The sequence below is a fragment of the Urocitellus parryii genome, chromosome 5 (genome assembly GCF_045843805.1).
Source record: "Urocitellus parryii isolate mUroPar1 chromosome 5, mUroPar1.hap1, whole genome shotgun sequence".
NCBI lineage: Eukaryota > Metazoa > Chordata > Mammalia > Rodentia > Sciuridae > Urocitellus > Urocitellus parryii.
Window position 1 is genome coordinate 33,602,300 of NC_135535.1, and position 19,032 is coordinate 33,621,331.

Consider the following 19,032-nt stretch of genomic DNA (forward strand, 5'->3'; position numbering starts at 1 on the left):
TTAAGTGCCCCTGGGTTAAATCTCTGGTGCAGAAAGAAGGAAGGAGAGAGAGAGAGAGAGAGAGAGAGAGAGAGAGAGAGAGAGAGAGAGAGAGAAGAGAGAGAGAATGAGAATTAAATAAATCTTAGTAAGATCAGTTTCAGGGAGAAGATGGGAAGAAATTTATGATTTTATTTGGTTGACAAGTATTCATAATAATCTGAATAAATTAGTGAATGCCTAAATGTCACAGATGAAAAGATGATTGTTTTACATGGTGATAAGGAAGTTATAAAAAGGGGGGGATATGGGAAATCTCTATCTTTCTCTCAATTGTTTTTTGGGTGTGAACCTAAAATTACTCTACAAAAAAAAAACACTCCTATTTAAGAAAAAATGGATATAACAATTAAGTTCTCTGTCCAATGTAATACCTCAAGTACACAATTCCAGGTTTCTATGCTCATCTTTGTTGCTTCTATCAGTACATTTTATAATCAAGCTTCTATGTCAAATTATACAGAGGAGCAAAATGTTCAGGAAAGATGATGCTATAAAAAACCAGACATTCAAAATAAAATAAAAAGTTGAAGTCATAAAAGAAACTACAAAGTTGGGGCTATTGGAGCCAGTTAGTTAACCACCATAAATACTGAATTCATTCAAACCAGATCATTTCTGTCCATTTAGCCTTTTAGCTGTAAGGAAGCAATGAATTTTAGATATGGGTAGAAATTGAAGAGATAAGGAAACAAGTAGGTTAGTTTTTTCACTGCTGCAACTAAAAGACCTTACTAGAACAACTGTCGAGGAGGAAAGGTTTATTTGAGGGCTCACGTTTTCCGAGGTCTTAGAGCATAGAAGGCTGGCTGCATTCCTTGGGGCTCAAGGTGACTCAAAATATTATGGCCAAAGAGTGTGGCAGAGGAAATCAGCTCACATGGTTAATAGAAAGCAGAGAGAGACTCCACTCTTCAGATACAAAAACCCCCTAGCCACACCCCCAATGAACCACTTTCCTCCAGCCACACCCCACCTGCCTCTGGTTAACACCCAGTTAATCCCATCAGGGATCAATTAGCTGATTAGGTTAAGACTATGACCCAATCATTTCTTCTCCAAACCTTCTTGTATTGTCTCACAGGTGAGCTTTTGGGGAACACCACATCTAAATCATAACACCCAGACTTTAGAAGCTAAAATAGCTTGCCAAAAGTCACACTGCAAGAAGCAGTAAAATATAAATCACAATAATTGCCTCCTTAATTCCAAGTTTAGTGTTCTTTCTGCTGCATGGTATGACATTCTATTAACTTTTTAGTCTAAGTCATTTAAACATGTTCCTGAAAACCCTAGGGTTTAAGTGAGGCAATTCCATTGTGTTCATATGGAAACTGATGAAAGTATTGAAGTATTCATGTATACGATTTGAATATGATATTGAATAGGCTGTAACTCTCATTACTCTTGCATTTAGTAGGTCAAACAATCTGTTGGATAACAGAAAGATTAGATTTCAAATGGTGTGTTTATTTCCAAAGATTATGCAAAAGATGAATCAGCATTACCCAGTACCATGAGTTTCTTGATAGCTCGACACAGTATTAATGAGAATCTAGAAAACAACAATACTCTGAGGGACTGGGACTCCTTCATTTTACATGTAAATATGTCAGTGTTCAGGCCTCAGAGTCTTTGAATACTTATAGTTGAAGAGTGCTGTTAAATACTCTATGGGGAAAAATGGCTTAAATTTGGGTAAATTGTGGTATTTTATCAATAACCTTTGCTCCCCTAAAAAGGAATCCAGGGGAAAGAATCTAAAACTTAGAACTTCAGGTTTATGAAAAAGTGATATCACCTTGCATTTACAAATGCAGCCCATGACAGTGTATGTCTATGTTAACTTGTCAAAAGAAGGAATAGATATTTTTATCTTGCACATAGATGTACACTACATTTCAATCAAGAGTCGCTGTTAATAAACAGAAATATCCAAGTAAACATTATGATTATTATCATCAAAATCTATATTTTAAGCATTCTCCCCCACCCCTGCAGTACTGGACATTGAACCTGGGGCACTTTACCACTCAGCTATACACCCAGTCTTTTTTTTTTTTTCCTTTTTTTCTGTTTTCTTTTGTCTTTTGAGACAGGGTTTTGCAGAGTTGCCTTGGCTATTCTAATCCTTCTATCTCAGCTTCCTGAGTAGCTCAGACTATAGGTTTGTGCCACCAGGCCTAGCTTTGAACCTTCTTAAGATAATAAATCATCAACTAAAATTGGAATGTTTTTCATTTCTTAAATGCTAAAGAATATTTTATAGTAAAATCCCTGTTAGGCTTATAAAGCTATGAATAAGTATTACCAGTTTTGTGTTAAAAGGGAATTTTATTTATGTAAGCAAAATGCATTTTTTTTCTTATTTTGCTGAAAATATGTTCATGAATCACTATAGAGGATTATATCTAACAGTTAGTAAAATTATTTTCCAGGAATGACTTGAGAAGGAAATAAAAAAATAAGAAAACATGCATTAATATCAATTATAAAAATGACCAAGTAGGCAAAACTTTAAAACTCTGTGCTCAGACTTATCACAAATAAGAATCAATACTGGAATTTGGGAGTGTGAATTTCTCATAGAAACCATCATGTCCAAATGTCAAATTGTAAATTTTTACAACAGATTAAGCTCCTCTATTGAAGGGACTATAAATTACAATGACTTTCTTCAAAAAAAAATTACTTTCACCTGCTTCTATCTAGTAAGCAATAAATATCTGTCAAATGAATAAATAATTAGTAGAGTCTATCCTTGGCATAAACTACTTTCAGAGAAATGTTTCTTTCTTTAGAAATTCTAATAAGATGTTTCCTGTGGCATGAGCTTTTCCATCATGCTCACTGAACTAGTGCTGAGGATTGTAAATTACTAGAGAAAGGCAGGTTTGCTGCAGGTCTTACTTCATTGAATCGGGTTTACAGAAGATATTCCAAAATGTCCCTTTTCATCAACATGTTTTTACTACTGCATTTTCTAAGAGAAAAAGAATGAAAAAAAAAATCAGCCAAGGAGAAATGAGTATTGTCAACATGCGGAAACTACATATATGTGATTTACTGAACATAACCAAGCAAGTCCAATGAGAATTAGAGAATTGGGTGCCAACCTAGCAGGAATAATCCCTAGAATGAGGTTCAAGACTTTTCCAAATGTTTCTCTGGGACCATCAGAGGGTTTTATTTTTTTGGTTTTTGCTTCCCGCCACCCCCGCCCCGCCACTTTGGTCATTATTTCTCTTCTAAACCCCCATATATGCTCACCTCATTTCCAGTGACCTAAGATCAGAATTCCTATCTACTTCCACCTTCCTCTCTCTTGCCAAACAATCAATATTTTCTCCTGGAAACAAACAAGCATAACTTGAGTGTGCTTTTGTCCTCTTTAATAGAAAAGACATTTATTTACCTAACGTATTGTAAACATATCTCCATGTGAAACAAATCATGTAAAATGAATTATCAGCTAAAAATTCTCCTCTCACGTAATTTCAAAACAAAGTCAAATTTGGCCAAAGTACAAAAGAGCTAGTTTTCTTTAACCTAAAAATATGTAGTAGTTTAATCCACAGAAGGATTTGGCAATGTGTAATATATTTCTAACCAGGGCCTAATTTCTTGTTATTACCAGTGGTTTATGGTCAAAGTATTACAGTCAGCACATTGTAAAATACATTTGGGAAAGTACCTTATTTTGTGCCAAACTTGAATTAGGGTTTCATTCCTGGTAGCTTATCTGCACACATCTCTAGGCATTCTGGTTCTGGTCCTGTGAAAAAGAAAACCAAAGGGGAATTGGACAAGGAAAGCAATAGAAGTCAGATTGTTCTCAAACCTGCTTTCTCTCTCCCTTGAGTGAACAAACCAACAAACAATCAGAATAAGTAAGTGCCCAAACAAGGGAGTGAAATTTAAGAAAACTTACAATACAATAAGTTCCAGAACATTGCATTTTAAAGCTTATAATTTGTGCTAGAATAATTCACAATGATGAGCATTTCATACAACTGAGCCTCAATTACACCAAGATTCAGATTTTCCTTTCCGTTTCTAAGGACCTCAGGAAGCCAGCCACTACACTATATCCTGAGGTATATGTTCATTCACTTATTTTGTAAGTATTAATAGTATCAGAGCCTATTAGGACCCAGGCATTTTGAGGGACCCTAGGGATATAAAGATGAATAAATCATGATCCTGAGTCCAAGACACTTACTACCAGTTTAGGAGGAAAATGACAGTAAGATCCTCACAGTGAGATAAGTGCTAAGGTACAAAGAAAACTAGAGGGCTATAAGGGGTGAGAAATAAAAAGATCTAAAACCTGGTCCATGGAGTCAAAAAGTCTTCCAAAAAAAATGGGTCTGTGTTAAAGAGAAGGGCAGGATTTCACACAGTAAATATTTAATAGCTAGTGATTATTATTATTAATGTCCTGTCATGAAAAGGAATTATTCATTTCAGGTCCCAGCCAAGAGCTTACTGCCTGTGAAAGATGAATACCTTTTTTGTGTGTCTTCATACATGTACTTAGGGTAATGATGTCTAACTCATTCCATTGTCTTTCCTACCCCCGTGCCCCCTCCCTTACCCCCCCACCCCTTTGCCCTATCTAAAGTTCCCCCATTTCTCCCATGCTCCCCCAACACATTGACATTATGAGTCAGCATTCTCATATCAAAGAAAACATTCGGCCTTTGGTTTGGGGGGATTGGCTAAATTCATTTAGCATTATATTCTCCGGCTCCATCCATTTGCTTGCAAATGCCATAATTTTATTCTCTTTTATTACTGAGTAATATTCCATTGTGTATATATACCAAAGTTTCCCCTATCCATTCATCTACTAAAGGGCATATGGGTTGGTTATACAGTTTAGCTATTGTGAATTGTGCTGCTATAAACATTGATGTGGCTGTGTCCCTGTAGTAGGCTGTTTTTAAGTCCTTTGGTTATAAACTTACGAGTGGGATAGCTGGGTCAAATGGTGATTCCATTCCAAGTTTTCTAAGGACTCTCCATACTACTTTCCAGATTAGCTGCACCAATTTGCAGTCCCACCAGTAATATATGAGTGTGCCTTTTCCCCCATATCCTCACCAAAACTTATTGTTTTTTGTATTCTTGATAGCTGCCATTCTGACTGGAGTGAGATGAAATCTTAGAGTACTTTTGATTTGCATTTCTCTAATAGCTAGAGATGTTGAATATTTTTTCATATATTTGTTGATTGATTGTACATACTCTTCTGAGAAGTGTCTGTTCAGTTCCTTGGCCCATTTATTGATTGGATTATTTTTTTTTTGGTTTTATGGTTTTTGAGTGCTTTATATATCTTAGAGATTAGTGTTCTATCTGATGTGCTTGTGGTAAAGATTTGCTCCCATTCTGTAGGCTCTCTATTCACCTCACTGATTATTTCTTTGCTGATAAGAAGCTTTTTAGTTTAAATCCATCCCATTTGTTGATTCTTAGTTTTAATTCTTGCGCTATAGGAGTCTTATTAAGGAAGTTGGGGCCTAATCCAAAATGATGGAGATTTGGGCCTACTTTTTCTTCCATTAGGCCCAAGGTCTCTGGTTTAATTCCTAGGTTTTTTATCCACTTTGAGTTGAGTTTTGTGCATGGTGAAAGAGAGAGGTTTAATTTCATTTTATTACATATAGATTTCCAGTTTTCCCAGCACCATTTGTTGAAGAGGCTATTTGTTCTCCAATATATGTTTTTGGTGACTTTGTCTAATTGAGATAACTGTAATTATGTGGGTTGTCTCTGTGTCCTCTATTCTGTAACATTGGTACACAGGTCTATTTGGGTGCCAATACCATGCTGTTTTTGTTACTTTTGCTCTGAAGTATAGTTTAAAGTCTGGAATAGTAATGCCATCAGCTTCACTCTTCTTACTAAGGATTGCTTTGGCTATTCTGGGTCTCCTATTTTTCCAGATAAATTTCATGATTTTTTTTTTTTTTGTATTTCTATGAGGAATGTCATTAGGATTTTGATTGGGATTACATTGAATCTGTATAGAAGTTTTTATAGTATGGTCATTTTTTCAATATTAATTCTGCCTATCCAAGAACAAGGTGGATCTTTCCATCTTCTTTTTTTATTCTGATTTGTTATATATGACAGCAGAATGCATTACAATTCATATTACACATATAGAGCACAATATTTTATATCTCTGGTTGTATATAAAGTATATTCACACCATTTGTGTCTTCACACATGTATTTTGGAAAATGATGTCTATCTCATTCCACCATCATTTCTAACCTCATGCATGCTACCTCCCTCCTACCCCTCCCACCCCTTTGCCCTATCTAGAGTTTGTCTATTCTTCCCATGCTTCCCCTCCCTGTCCCACTATGAAACAGTCTGTTCCTGGTTGTTTTAATGAATCATAATAATAGCCATTATTTATCAGGTGTTAGTAGTATGTGACCAATACTGTTAAAAACTTCACGAACTATATTTCTTTTTAAAGTCATTTTGTTGAGATCTTTCCATCTTCTAAAGTTTTCTTTAATTTCTTTCTTTAGCATTCTGTATTTATCATTGAAGAGGCCTTTTACCTCTTTTGTTAAGTTGATTCCCAAGTATTTTATTTTATTTAGCTATTGTAAATGAAGTGGTTTTCCTGGTTTCTCTTTCTGAGAATTTGTCACTGATGTACAGAAATGACTTTTATTTATGGGTGTTGATTTTATATCCTGTTACTTTGCTGAATTCATTCATTAGTTCTAGAAGATTTCTGGTGGAATTTTTTCAGTCTTCTAAGTGTAGAATCATATCATCAGCAAATAGTGATAATTTGATTTCTTTTTTTATCCATATCCCTTTAATTTCTTTTGTCTGTCTCATTGCTCTGGCTAGAGTTTCAATAACTATGTTAAATAGAAGTGGTGAATGAGGGCATCCCTGTCTTGTTCCAGTTTTTAGAGGAAATTTTTTTCTTTTCAATTTTTCTCCAGTTAGAATGATATTGGCCTGGGGTTTAGCATAGATAGCTTTTATAATATTGAGATATGTTCCTGAAATCCCTAGTGTTTTGAACATGAAAGGATGTTATAATTTATCAAATACTTTCTCTTCATCTATGGAGATGATCATATGATTTTTATGTTTGAGTCTATTGATGTGATGAATTACATTTATGGATTTCCAAAAGTTGAACAAATCTTGCTTCCCTGGGATAAACCCTACTTGATCATGGTACACTATCTTTTTATATGCTTTTGTATTTAATTTGCCAGAATTTTATTGAGAATTTTTGCATCTATATTCATTAGAGATTTTGGTCTAAATTTTACTTTCCTTGAAGTGTCTTTGCTGGTTTTGGAATCAGGGTGATATTGGCCTCATAGAATAGATTGGAAGTGCTCCCTCTTTTTCTATTTTCTGGAATAAATTGAATAATATTAATATTAGTTCTTCTTTAAATGTATTGTAGAACTTAGCTGTGTATCCATCAGGTCCTGGGCTTTTCTTGGTTGATAGGCTTCTGATGACATCTTCTATTTCCTTGCTTGAAATTGATCTGTTTAAATTGAGTATATCATCATGATTTAGCTTAGGTATATCATATGCCTCTAGAAATTTGTTGATGCGTTTGATATTTTCTATATTTGAGTACAAATTTTCAAAATAATTTCTAGTTATCTTCTGTATTTCTGTAGTGTCTGTTGTGATATTTTCTTTTTAATCTTGGATATTAGTAATTTGAGTTTTCTCTCTCCTTCTCTTCATTACATGGCTAATGGTTTATCAATTTTATTTACTTTTTCAGAGAACCAATTTTTGTTTTGTCAATTTTTTCAATTGTTTCTTTTGTTTCAATTTCAGCTCTGATTTTAATTAATTCCTGTCTTCTACTGCTTTTGGGGTTGATTCATTCTTCTTTTTCTAGGGCTTTGAGATGTGATATTAAATCATTTATTTTTTGACTTTTTCTTCTTTGAAGGAATAAACCCCATGCAATGATCTTTCCTCTTAGAACTGCTTTCATGGTGTCCCAGAGATTTCCATATGTTGGATCAGTGTTCTCATTTACCTCTAATAATTTTTTAATATCCTCCTTGATGTCTTTTGCAATCTATTATTCATTCAGTAGTATATTATCTAGTCTTCAGGTGTTGGAGTAGCTTTTATTTTTTTATTTTATGGTTGATTCCTAATTTAATTCCATGGTGGTCTGATAGAATGAAGGATAGTATCTTTACTTTTTTGTATTTACTAAAAAGTTGCTTTGTGGCATAATATATGGTCTATTTTCGAGAAGGATCCATGTGCTGCTGAGAAGAAAGTGTATTTGCTCATTGGTGGATAATATATTCTATATATGTCATTTGATTGTATTATTGAGTTCTAAGTTTCTTTGTTTAGCTTTTGTTTGGAAGATCTATCCAGTGGTGAAAGAGGTGTTTTGAAGTCACCCTGAATTATTGTGTTGTGGTCTATTTGACTCTTGAACTTGAGAAGAGTTAGATTGATGAAGATAGATGCTCCATAGTTTGAGGCATATATATTTATAACTGCTATGTCTTGTTGATGTATGCTTCCTTTAAGCAGTATGAAATGCCCATTTATCCCTTTTGATTAACTTTGGCTTGAAGTCTGCTTTATTTGATATGAAGATGTAAACCCCTACTTGTTTACTCAGACCATGTGAATGGTATATTTTATCCCAACCTCTCACCTTCATTCTGCGGATGTATTTTTCTATGAGATAAGTCTTTGAAAGCAGCATATTGTTGGGTCTTTTTTTAATTCAATCTACCAGTCTATGTCTTTTGATTGGTGAATTTAGGCCACTAATGTTCAGAGTTATTATTGAGACATGATTATATTTCTGGTCATTTTTGTTTATTTTTGGTATTTAACTTGACTTGGTTTCTCCTTTGGTTAGCTTTTTCTTTATTGTAGTTCTTCTCTTTGCAGGTTTTGTTGTTGTTTTTCATTTACTCCTCATGGAATATTTTGCCAAGAATGTTCTGTAGTGCAGGCTTTCTTGCTATAAATTCTTTCAGCTTTTGTTTGTCATGGAAGGTTTTTATTTTATCATCAAATCTGAAGTTTAATTTTGCTGCATATAAGATTCTTGCTTAGCATTCATTATCTAGTAGAGCTTGGTATATGATGTTCCAGGATCTCCTAGCTTTGAGGGTCTGGGCTGAAAAATCTGCTGAGATCTTAATTGGTCTTCCATTATGTGTAATCTGATTTTTTCTCTCTTGTGGCCTTTAAAATTCTATCCTTATTCTGTATTCTAGGCATTTTCATTATAATGTATCTTGGTGTAGATCTTTTGTAATTTTGTCATTTGGTGTCCTATAGGTCTCTTGTATTTGATTTTCCAATGCATTCTTCATGCTTGGGAAATTTTTTAATATTATTGCATTGAAAAGATTATGTATTCCTTTGGTTTGAATCTCTGAAACTTCCTCTATCTCAATAAATATTAAATTTGGTCTTTTGATGGTATCCCATAATTCTTGAATACTCTTTTCAAGGTTTCTTACCATTTTCACTATGAGGTCAACTTTATTTTCAAGATTCTATATTTTGCCTTCATTGTCTGAGGTCCTGTCTTCCAAGTGATCTAGACTGTTGGTGATGCTTTCTGTTGAGTTTTTTATTTGCCTTATTGTTTCTTTCATTTCAAGGATTTCTGTTTGTTTGTTTGTTTTCAGAATTTCTAACTCTATTGAAATAATCTCTTGTAACTTGTATTTGATCTCTTATCTCTTTATTGGTGTGATCGATGGTCAACTGTATTTGTTCTCTTATCTCTTTGTTGGAGTGATTGATTTTTGCCTGTATCTGCTCACTTAGGTCCTTATTTAATTCCCAGATCATTTTAGTTATGTATATCCTAAATTCCTTCTCTGGATTTCATTTACTGCACTATCTATGGATTCTATTGTTGTAGTATCTTGGTTTGTTTGGGGCACTTTCCTCCCTTGTTTTTTCTATGTGTCTTCCTCTGTTGCAGTGTAGATCTGAGGTATTACAGTTTCTGCCCTATTATCTTATAGTGTCTCTACAGGTTAGCAATACCTCACCTTTAAGGGGGAGATCAATATTACAGCACTCAATGTAGCCAACATGCAGCCATAGATCATTTAGCTTCTATTTTTACATTTACAGTTTTGTTGCTATAATCAAAAATGATGAGTTCAGTTATCTTCTACCATAGAGTCATTAGGTTTGTGTAATGGTTTACAGTTTCTAATGGTAAAAGGAGTGATGGGGGTTGGCTGAGATGATTATGATGTAGAATGTGAGAATATAGAAGTATTAGATTATATGACTAGTGAAAAGTTAATCACACGAAGTTGTGAGAAACAAGAGAGAGGCAACCCGATGCAAGATTCCCTGTTACCTCAGCAACAGGATAATTGTTAGCTCCCCTAGCAGAGATACCTCTGGTGCAGCCAGGTCTACAGGGATCTTGATGATGTCTTACCATGTCCTTACAGTTGTCCCTTGATGGAAGCAGTAATATCCCAGTTTTGTGGAAGCAGCCTCAAGTCTATATGTATCCTGATGTTGGGCTGTGGAGCCATACTTTGGTGAATAAGGAACCCCAGCCCAGGGAGCACCTCTCCACTAGGGGAAAGGGTGGGCCTCTCTGCACAGGGTGTTGGGACAGGCCTCTCTCTGAGTTGTAGTGCCTTGCAGAGCTTGAGATGAGTACCTTTACTGGGTAAACATTAATTTTTTGAAAAGTGAAAAATAGAAAATGCAGAGCAGCAGATGATGGACTTTGCCATGAGTGCCAATAGTTTTGTGAAGCTGCCAGTATCAAAGTAAAGCTCTCTTTACCTTTGTGAACTGTATCAATTATCCTAAAAAGACTAGCTGAATTAAAATCATAATGTTGTTACAAAAACGTAATATCTTTAGCTGGATCACTCTGGAGTTACTTTGTGTTTGGCATGTGGTTTCTTAAACTATGTGACCCCCTAAATAAAAGTGTGTAAATCATGAATGAGAAAGAAAGACTTATAATTCATTTCAGGGGTCAGAAAAATATGTTTCATGGACCAAATCCAACTTTGGATGTAATATACGAATGTAAATACACAGATACATACATTCACTGAACTGTTGCTTAGGGTAGCATTTATACCATAAGGACACAGCTCAGTAATTGGGACAGAGACTACCCTTTGGGGCTATTTATTGCAAACACCTCATTTCCACATCTGGGGGGAAATTATCACTAATGTTCTTATCTCTGAAGTGTTCAAGTTCAAGGGGCCTATTTGAAGTTATATTTATTTACTTAATATTTCACTGTATTGAGTTATTTAGATGTTGTAATAATTCTTTCCCCATTCTGATAAGTTTGTATAACAATTTATTATCATAAACCTTCCAGAAAGCATATCATTTAAAGCCACTCTTCTTTAAAAATTTATTTTACAACCTCCTTTTTGCCTATTGAATTTAATGTAATCTTAAATATGATCTATATTGTCATATGGGAGAAAAGTGCTTAGAGAAATGCTTGTAAACAATTAGATCTAATAAGAATCAAGACAAACTTAGTATGTATGCAAAAGAGGAATAGTTGCCTTATAATCTGTAGCCCTGGTCTAGTTTTCATAATAGAAACCCATCTAAGCTGATAAATAGCTGTTTAAATGCCTTTGCTATACACTCTCAGGACGGTGGAAAGTTTCAAGGTAAAGGGAGTAGACTCTGTGTTTTGTAAGATTTAAGATTGTAGTGATAGCAGCAAGACACAATCCAATGACAATCAGATAGATGAAAGGCAGAATTCTTTGTGATTTATAACTTAAACTGCCAGGCAGGGAAGGCAGGGGCAACAAGGTCTGCTCCCTGGGAAACTATAACAGCAAGTTGGAGCTGGGGGAGCAACAGATGTGTGGGAAGCTAGGTGGGATTGACTTGGTTTCCTGAGCTCCTTGTAACTGTGCTAATTTGAATTCCTGGTGCTCCAGGGCAAAGGGGCTGCCCTTAGTTACTTGATATTTGGCCATAGGATGACTAGGACTGGTCCATAGAAGCCTAGTGTGAGAGCCTGAAAAGGAGAATGGTTTTAGTATGGACCTAAGTCTAAGACCAAGTTGTTCAGTGTATTCAATAAAGGGACCAGACCAGCATCTGGCCAGAGCCTCAAAAACTGGGTCAACAATTTATATAAAAAGATAAAGAACGAACTAGATGTGGTGGTGCACACGCATAATCCCAGGGACTCCAGAGGCTGAGGCAGGAGGATCACAGGTTCAAAACCAGCCTCAGTAATTTAGTGAGGTCCTGAGCAATTTAGCAATCCCCTGTCTCAAACTAAAAATAAAAAGGGCTCAATGGTTAAGCACCCCTGGGTGCTATCCCTGGTACCAAAATATAAAACAAAATAAAAATTAAAAGATAAAATGAACTTACAAAACCAACTATATTTTGGAGTCAGACTGGATTCAAATCTGATTATAAGTACTGGTTAATTACTTGTCCCTGAGAAAGTTATTCAACCACTTCAAGCTTCAATTTCTAGATCTTTAAAACAGAAAGAAACACAGCAGCTACCTTTCAGGGATATTAGCTTGATCAAATAAGAGATTTATGTCAAGTGTTTGGCATAGTATCTGGTCCCTAGCAAGAACTTGGTGTGTGATAAGTATTATCATTAGAGCCAATTCTCTAAGAGCAACACTGGACACACAGTATTATAGTCCATTATTCCAGAAAATATTATTATACAAAATGGGACACAGTGTAGTTCTTAAATTATTATGTATACCTGAAATATAAATATATATATATATAAACTATCTGTGATGCCTAAAATCGTGTTTCTTTTATCAACTTACTCTGATAAAGCTATCCTAACGATCATATTCTGCTCATCACTGAATTAGTTGTACAGTGAATCTAAACCAGTTGGTTATAATTTTGAAAATTATAGCTCAAATAAAATTGCTCTTTATTGATTTTCTTTAAAACAGAAAGCAGCATCATATAATTTTATTTTTCTGCAACAGCTATAATAATCTAGAGTGTAACAATGGCCCATGGCATCTTCATAAACTTAAAATAAATATCCATTGATTTGTTCACTTGCTCTTTCACCACAAAAAAAATAAACAAAGATCTAACAGTAAGTAAAATTTTGAAAACAAGACAAATGCACAGAACAATTATTCCTATATTTTCTAGATGTTCAATGCTATGTTACAATACTTTAATCATTTTGCCATATTAAAAAGTACTTTATTACACAACACTGAACACTAAATGCCTTTCAGAGAAATAAAGCTTGGAGGTTTTTTTTTCTTTTAATATTTGTTTTAGTTGTAGTTGGACACAAAGCTTTATTTTATTTATTTATTTTTATGTGGTGCTGAGGATCGAACCCAGTGCCTCACATATGCTAGCTGAGCACTCTAAGCTGAGCCACAGCCCCAGGCCAAAGCCTAAAATTTTAAGTGCATAGGAAGTTTGAATAAAGTTATAAAGTTATCTAATATTTATGTATTTAGTTATGTTATTAGTATTTTGGATTCTACCATTTTTGGAGCTGTAATCTTTTTTTTTTCTCTTTTTAAAAATTCTACAAGGAAGAAACAAGGGTAACTCAGCATTAGATATGGCAATGTGAACCAATATGTCTAGTTTGGTTTGAAAACCTTTACCTGCTCCATTTGGCCGAGTCACAGCACACCAGTTTTATGTAATATATCTAAAAGATTTCAAATTAGAACAACCTGTTCTCATCTGTTAATCAACCATTTTAGTATTTAATAAATTGATGGTTGGCACCATCAATACACAATATTTGTTATGAATGAAACTTTTCCTTGAACATTTTCTTTAACAGTCTCTTGGGAGCATAAATGATTAAAAATTGTTTATTAAAGAAATAAATATTTATTTTTCAGTTTTCGGTGGACACAACATCTTTATTTTATGTGGTGCTGCCATGGCTGTATAACCAATGTGATCCTGCAATCTGTACACGTGGAAAAATAAGAATTCACACCCCATTTGAATCAAATGTATGATATGTCAAGATCATTGTAATGTTTTGAGCAACTAATTAAAAAAAAGTAAAAAAAAAAAAAAGAAAGAAAGAAAGTCTAGGCTATAGCTCATGGTAGAGAGCTTACCTAACATGCAATTCAAATACTGCAAAAAAATTAAGATATTTATGTTCATCTATAGTTCTTAATCATAGATGATTCAGTCTATAAGCTAGTATCTCTATAGAATATAAAAAAATATGATACAAATAATGCATATAAAACACACAAACAAATCAAATAACCCAAAGAGCATAGGTATCACCAGGCAGGAAACATGGTAGTAGATTTTGCTGTTTATAAATTAATGGTACTTAATTAACATATAATTAGATATTTGAGGCAGTTCTAAGATGCAGGGAAGAGGGAAATGATGTTGAATCCACAGTACCTGGGAAACATAAACTTGCCTGTAATAATTACTTGCCTATAAAGTGGCAGTGTAGATAACCATCTCTTTCTTCATCCCTTAAACCAAGCCCTGAATTTTTATAGAAATAGAGCTGATTAAGGGTCTATGAAAATTCATGAGCTTTTAAAACTACTTTTCTTATAATTTTACCAGAGAATAATCACTTGTAGGAAGGAGATTTGCAAAAGAAGATTTTATTTTAAACATCAGGCTAGCAGAAAGAAAAGCTGAAGTCAGCTCCACCCTGAATATTTGGATAAACATTCCTAAGGAATGGCCAAAGTCAACAGCATGTTCCTGGATTGCTGAACTGGTTTCATGACCTATCAGTTAGCCTTGTATCTGGGTTGGCTGCTAATCCAGCTAGTTACTCATTCTCAGAGAAGAAGGAACTTTTGATTTTAACATAATGTTTATTTTGATTGGGAAAACATGAAAAAGGAGTGTGATGAAATTAGATTTCTTTGCAACAATTACTTTCATTATTCAAAACATATTTTGGATGCATTAGATAAATAATAGTGAACCAACAGCAATAATCACAGCATCTCTGAAGAATATCTATTTCCTGTAAGTAACAGGCAATCATTGGAAGAGGCAATCTTATGTATACCATGAAACTCAAACATGTTTTCATCTTTGAGGCAACAGATATATTTTATCAAGTAAATTTTTGTACTGATTACAATTTGTTCACTATGTTCATTTTTCCCAACAGTATATTTTTAACTATTGTGTTGTTACAGAGAAACAAAGCCTGTACTATGTGAAGTGAAAGACCTGAATCCAAAAACTTGGATTTAAATTTTTTAGAGTGGCATCTTTCATTCTGCACTATTTTGATTCTCTTGTCCCTGCTCAGATGTATTTCAGTTTAAATTGACATATCTCTAAACATTCAAAATATTTACTGTAATAAAAAAAAATTTTTTTTGGTTTATGTATCTACGTAAACAGTTGATTTAATTGAGAAAATGTGTGTGTGTTGCTGGGAATCAAACCCACAGCCTCATACATGCTGAACATGTTCTCTACCACTGAGTTACCATCTGAACTCCAAAGCAAACTTTCTTTTAATTAAATTGCCAAATGAACATCTTTAATAGTTAATTTGTCTTTGTGAGCCCACAAAAATGCTTCCAGGAGTTATCAATTTAAAAAATTTGTAGTGAAAAAGTTATATCTTCATCAAACGTAAATATAAGGCTAAAATTTCAACAGCAGTTGCTATTTAATACAATTTTCAATCTATCACAAAATACAACCTCTAGTCATTTGATTACCTCTACAAATAAAAGCAGAGTTTATGATAAGATACAACAATATGACTTTCTTTTCTGTTTCAAACAACTCAAATCAATTATCTAATTTATATATACTAATACGACTAATGAATATGGAGATCAAGAACAATCAATTTCTCAATCAATGCAGATTTAGTGTGCATAATATATCAGTTAACAAGCTTTCAGACATAAGTAATACAAACCTTAACAAACATGAGACCTAACCTTTGCTACCAAAAGGAACTGTGGATGAGAAGCATGAACCTCACCTGTGAATACAGAAGTACTGAATTATTATCATAAACTTAATAAAATTTCCCAAGTGATTCAGACACACATTAACATTTGAAAATCACCATTCTATTCAAGAAAATACTTAATTGTCTCATAGAACTGGGAAGTAGAGCCAGGCTTCCCAGGCAGTCTCTCTGTAGTTCTTAAACTATTTTCTCCACATACTGTGTCTTCGTGAAGTCTTGTTCAAAGACAGGAACTTTTTGCTCTTTTTGCATCTCTTTTGACAACTGGTAAGATCTTTCACCAAATCTGCTCACAAGCAGGCGGGGTGGTAGTGGCAGGGGGCAGGTTGTCATGATTGCTTAAGGCAAATCTACATTTGCTCTCCTGGGCACACAGCTACATAGCAGCATTGCTACTCAGAAAGAGCAGGGTGTCAGATGGACAGCAACCATGACTACCACAACTATTTGGCTGCTTCTGGTTCTTTACTCAACAAATACTTGTCATGAGACTCACAAATGATACCACAGGAATCTTCTTCTGTGAAAGGCACTGTAGTTTAAATGTCAAACAGGATTCTTAAGACTATAACAAGAATACATTGTGTCTTTTTATGGTCTTTTCATGAACTCAAAGTGATGCATAGTATGAATCTGTACAAGTTACTTTTTTTGCACTATTGATGCTGTACATAATATATTAATATAAATATTCTCTAAAATTAGTTTGACGACAGAACCCCATGAGAAAGATCCATTCTCAGTGTTTTTTTAATAAACAGCTTTATTGAGTATAATCCACAAATCATACAACTCGTTGATTTAAAATATACAATCCAATGGTGTTTAATGTGGTCAGTGTTATAGAGCCATCATAATTAATTTTAAAGGATTTTCATCACCTAAAAAAGAAACTCCATAACTTCCAGCAGTCTTTCCCAAGTCTCCCCCTTCTGCTTATCTGCCCCTCACCATGCCCCTACCTTGGGCACTCCTTTCTTACTTTCTTACCTTCATATATTTGCCTATTCTGGACTCCTAAGACAAACTGTTTGATGCAGCACTTTAAATTTTTAGATGTTTTTACTTTCTAATTGATACATAATAATTGTACATATTTGGGAGAGCATTGTATACAATGTGTGGTGATCTGATGAAGGTAATTGGTATGTCATATTCACCATGAAGGATTTTAAGCCAGAGAAGGTGCCATTATTTCCATTCTGAAAAGATCATCTGTATTGTATGTGGAAATTTTATTGGAGGCAAACTATAGAAGAGAGAAATCCAGAAAGAAAATTACTTACTGGTAAAAGCCAGAAAAGAAATGACTGTGGCTTGGTCAGAGCCAATCAATGAACTGCTTGTTACCAAACTTTAAAGAGAGTTTTAGAAGTTAAGGGCAAGCAGGTGGACACTTTCACAGCATTCCTTATCTCCTTATCACCACAATAGCCAAGCAGTTGTTTGGTTTAACAGGGTCTGTTACAGAGACTTGGCTGGTTGAGCAGGGTGTAGGCCAGGGTGAATTGCCTGTAGTCAGAGTTGTGACCCTGGTATGTTTAGAGGACCATATTACAGAGAAGGTGATATGTCCTGGTAAGTCATCACTGAAACCCAAAGCACATGAAAAATGGGGACTATGTAGCAGTTATTTATATAACATGTTCTGAACTTTTTTAAAAGCTATCACAGGTTTCATTTGAAAATGCAAATTTCATCATCAAGAGAGGAAGGAAAAAGGTGGAAAAAGAGGAAGAAAGGGAAGAAGGAAGGAATAACAAAGCTATAAGGATGTTATCTTCTCAAACCAGCAAATTTATTTCCACTGTACCTGTTGTTATTGTTTAAATATGAGGTGTCCACCCAAATCTCAAGTGTAAGACAATGCAAGATAGTTTAGTGGTGAAATGATTGAGTTATGACATCTTAACCAATCCATGTGTTAAGTCACTGTTAGGGATTAACTGGGTGATAACTCTAAGCAGGTAGGGTGTGACTGGAAGTGACAGATCAGTGGGGGTGTGCCTTTGGGCTGTATATTTTGTCCCTGGTGACTGTAGCTCTCTCTCTTTGCTTCCTCATTGTGATGTCCTGAGCTGCTTTCCTCCTCCACACTACTCTGTCATGATGTTCTGCCTCACCTTAAGCACAAAGCAAAGAAATTAGCCGTAGATATCTGAAACCAGGAGCACCAAGTAAACTTTTCCTTCTCTAAAATTGGTCTTGTCGGGTCTCTTGGTCACAGTGAAAAAACTGACTCCAATGCTGATTTTTCCATATTCTTGGATTTTAGTTATGTTTCAGATGACTGTATGTGACCTCTTTTGTTCAATGAAATAAATAAAATAGTTTTACTTTCTCCTAGGGAAAAAAAGCTTCATAAATCATTGGCTAAGTGGTATGTAAATTGCATTTTTGGCTCATTTTCCCATTGTATACTTCCCTCTGAACATGCACTTGTTTGGCACACAGAATGCTGAAATTCTTGCACCTTCCTGTTAGGAGGAGACTAGTTGAAAACTATGTGAAATGAACATAGTTTTTGCAAAGGAATCACCAATGACAGTTTTTCTATCACCAAAACTTTGCTACTAAATTAAACATCAAAACTCACCCCTGTTGGCCCTTTTTAAGGATATATAAGAAAACTTGATAGAAAATAGTGCATTCTGCACATCACATAGATGCTTGTTTTTATTGTTGATCGTATTCTGGGCACACTGTCAAAGTTAATGGGCTATTCATTTGAAGTTTGGAACTCTCAGCAGAAAGTAAAGGAGGTTAATTGATTTATACTAACAGATAAAGAGGCTTTTGTGTAGTTGAGAATTGGGGAAAGCTAATTTGTCTAAGCATGATTGTAACCAGGAAAGACATTAAACACTAAATGCCAGCATAAGATTCGTAATGTGAAAAAAAAAATGAATGCTTCATATTTCAATTTATATTGTGTACACAGTAAAGAGAGCACTGGGTAAAGAGAGAGGAATCTA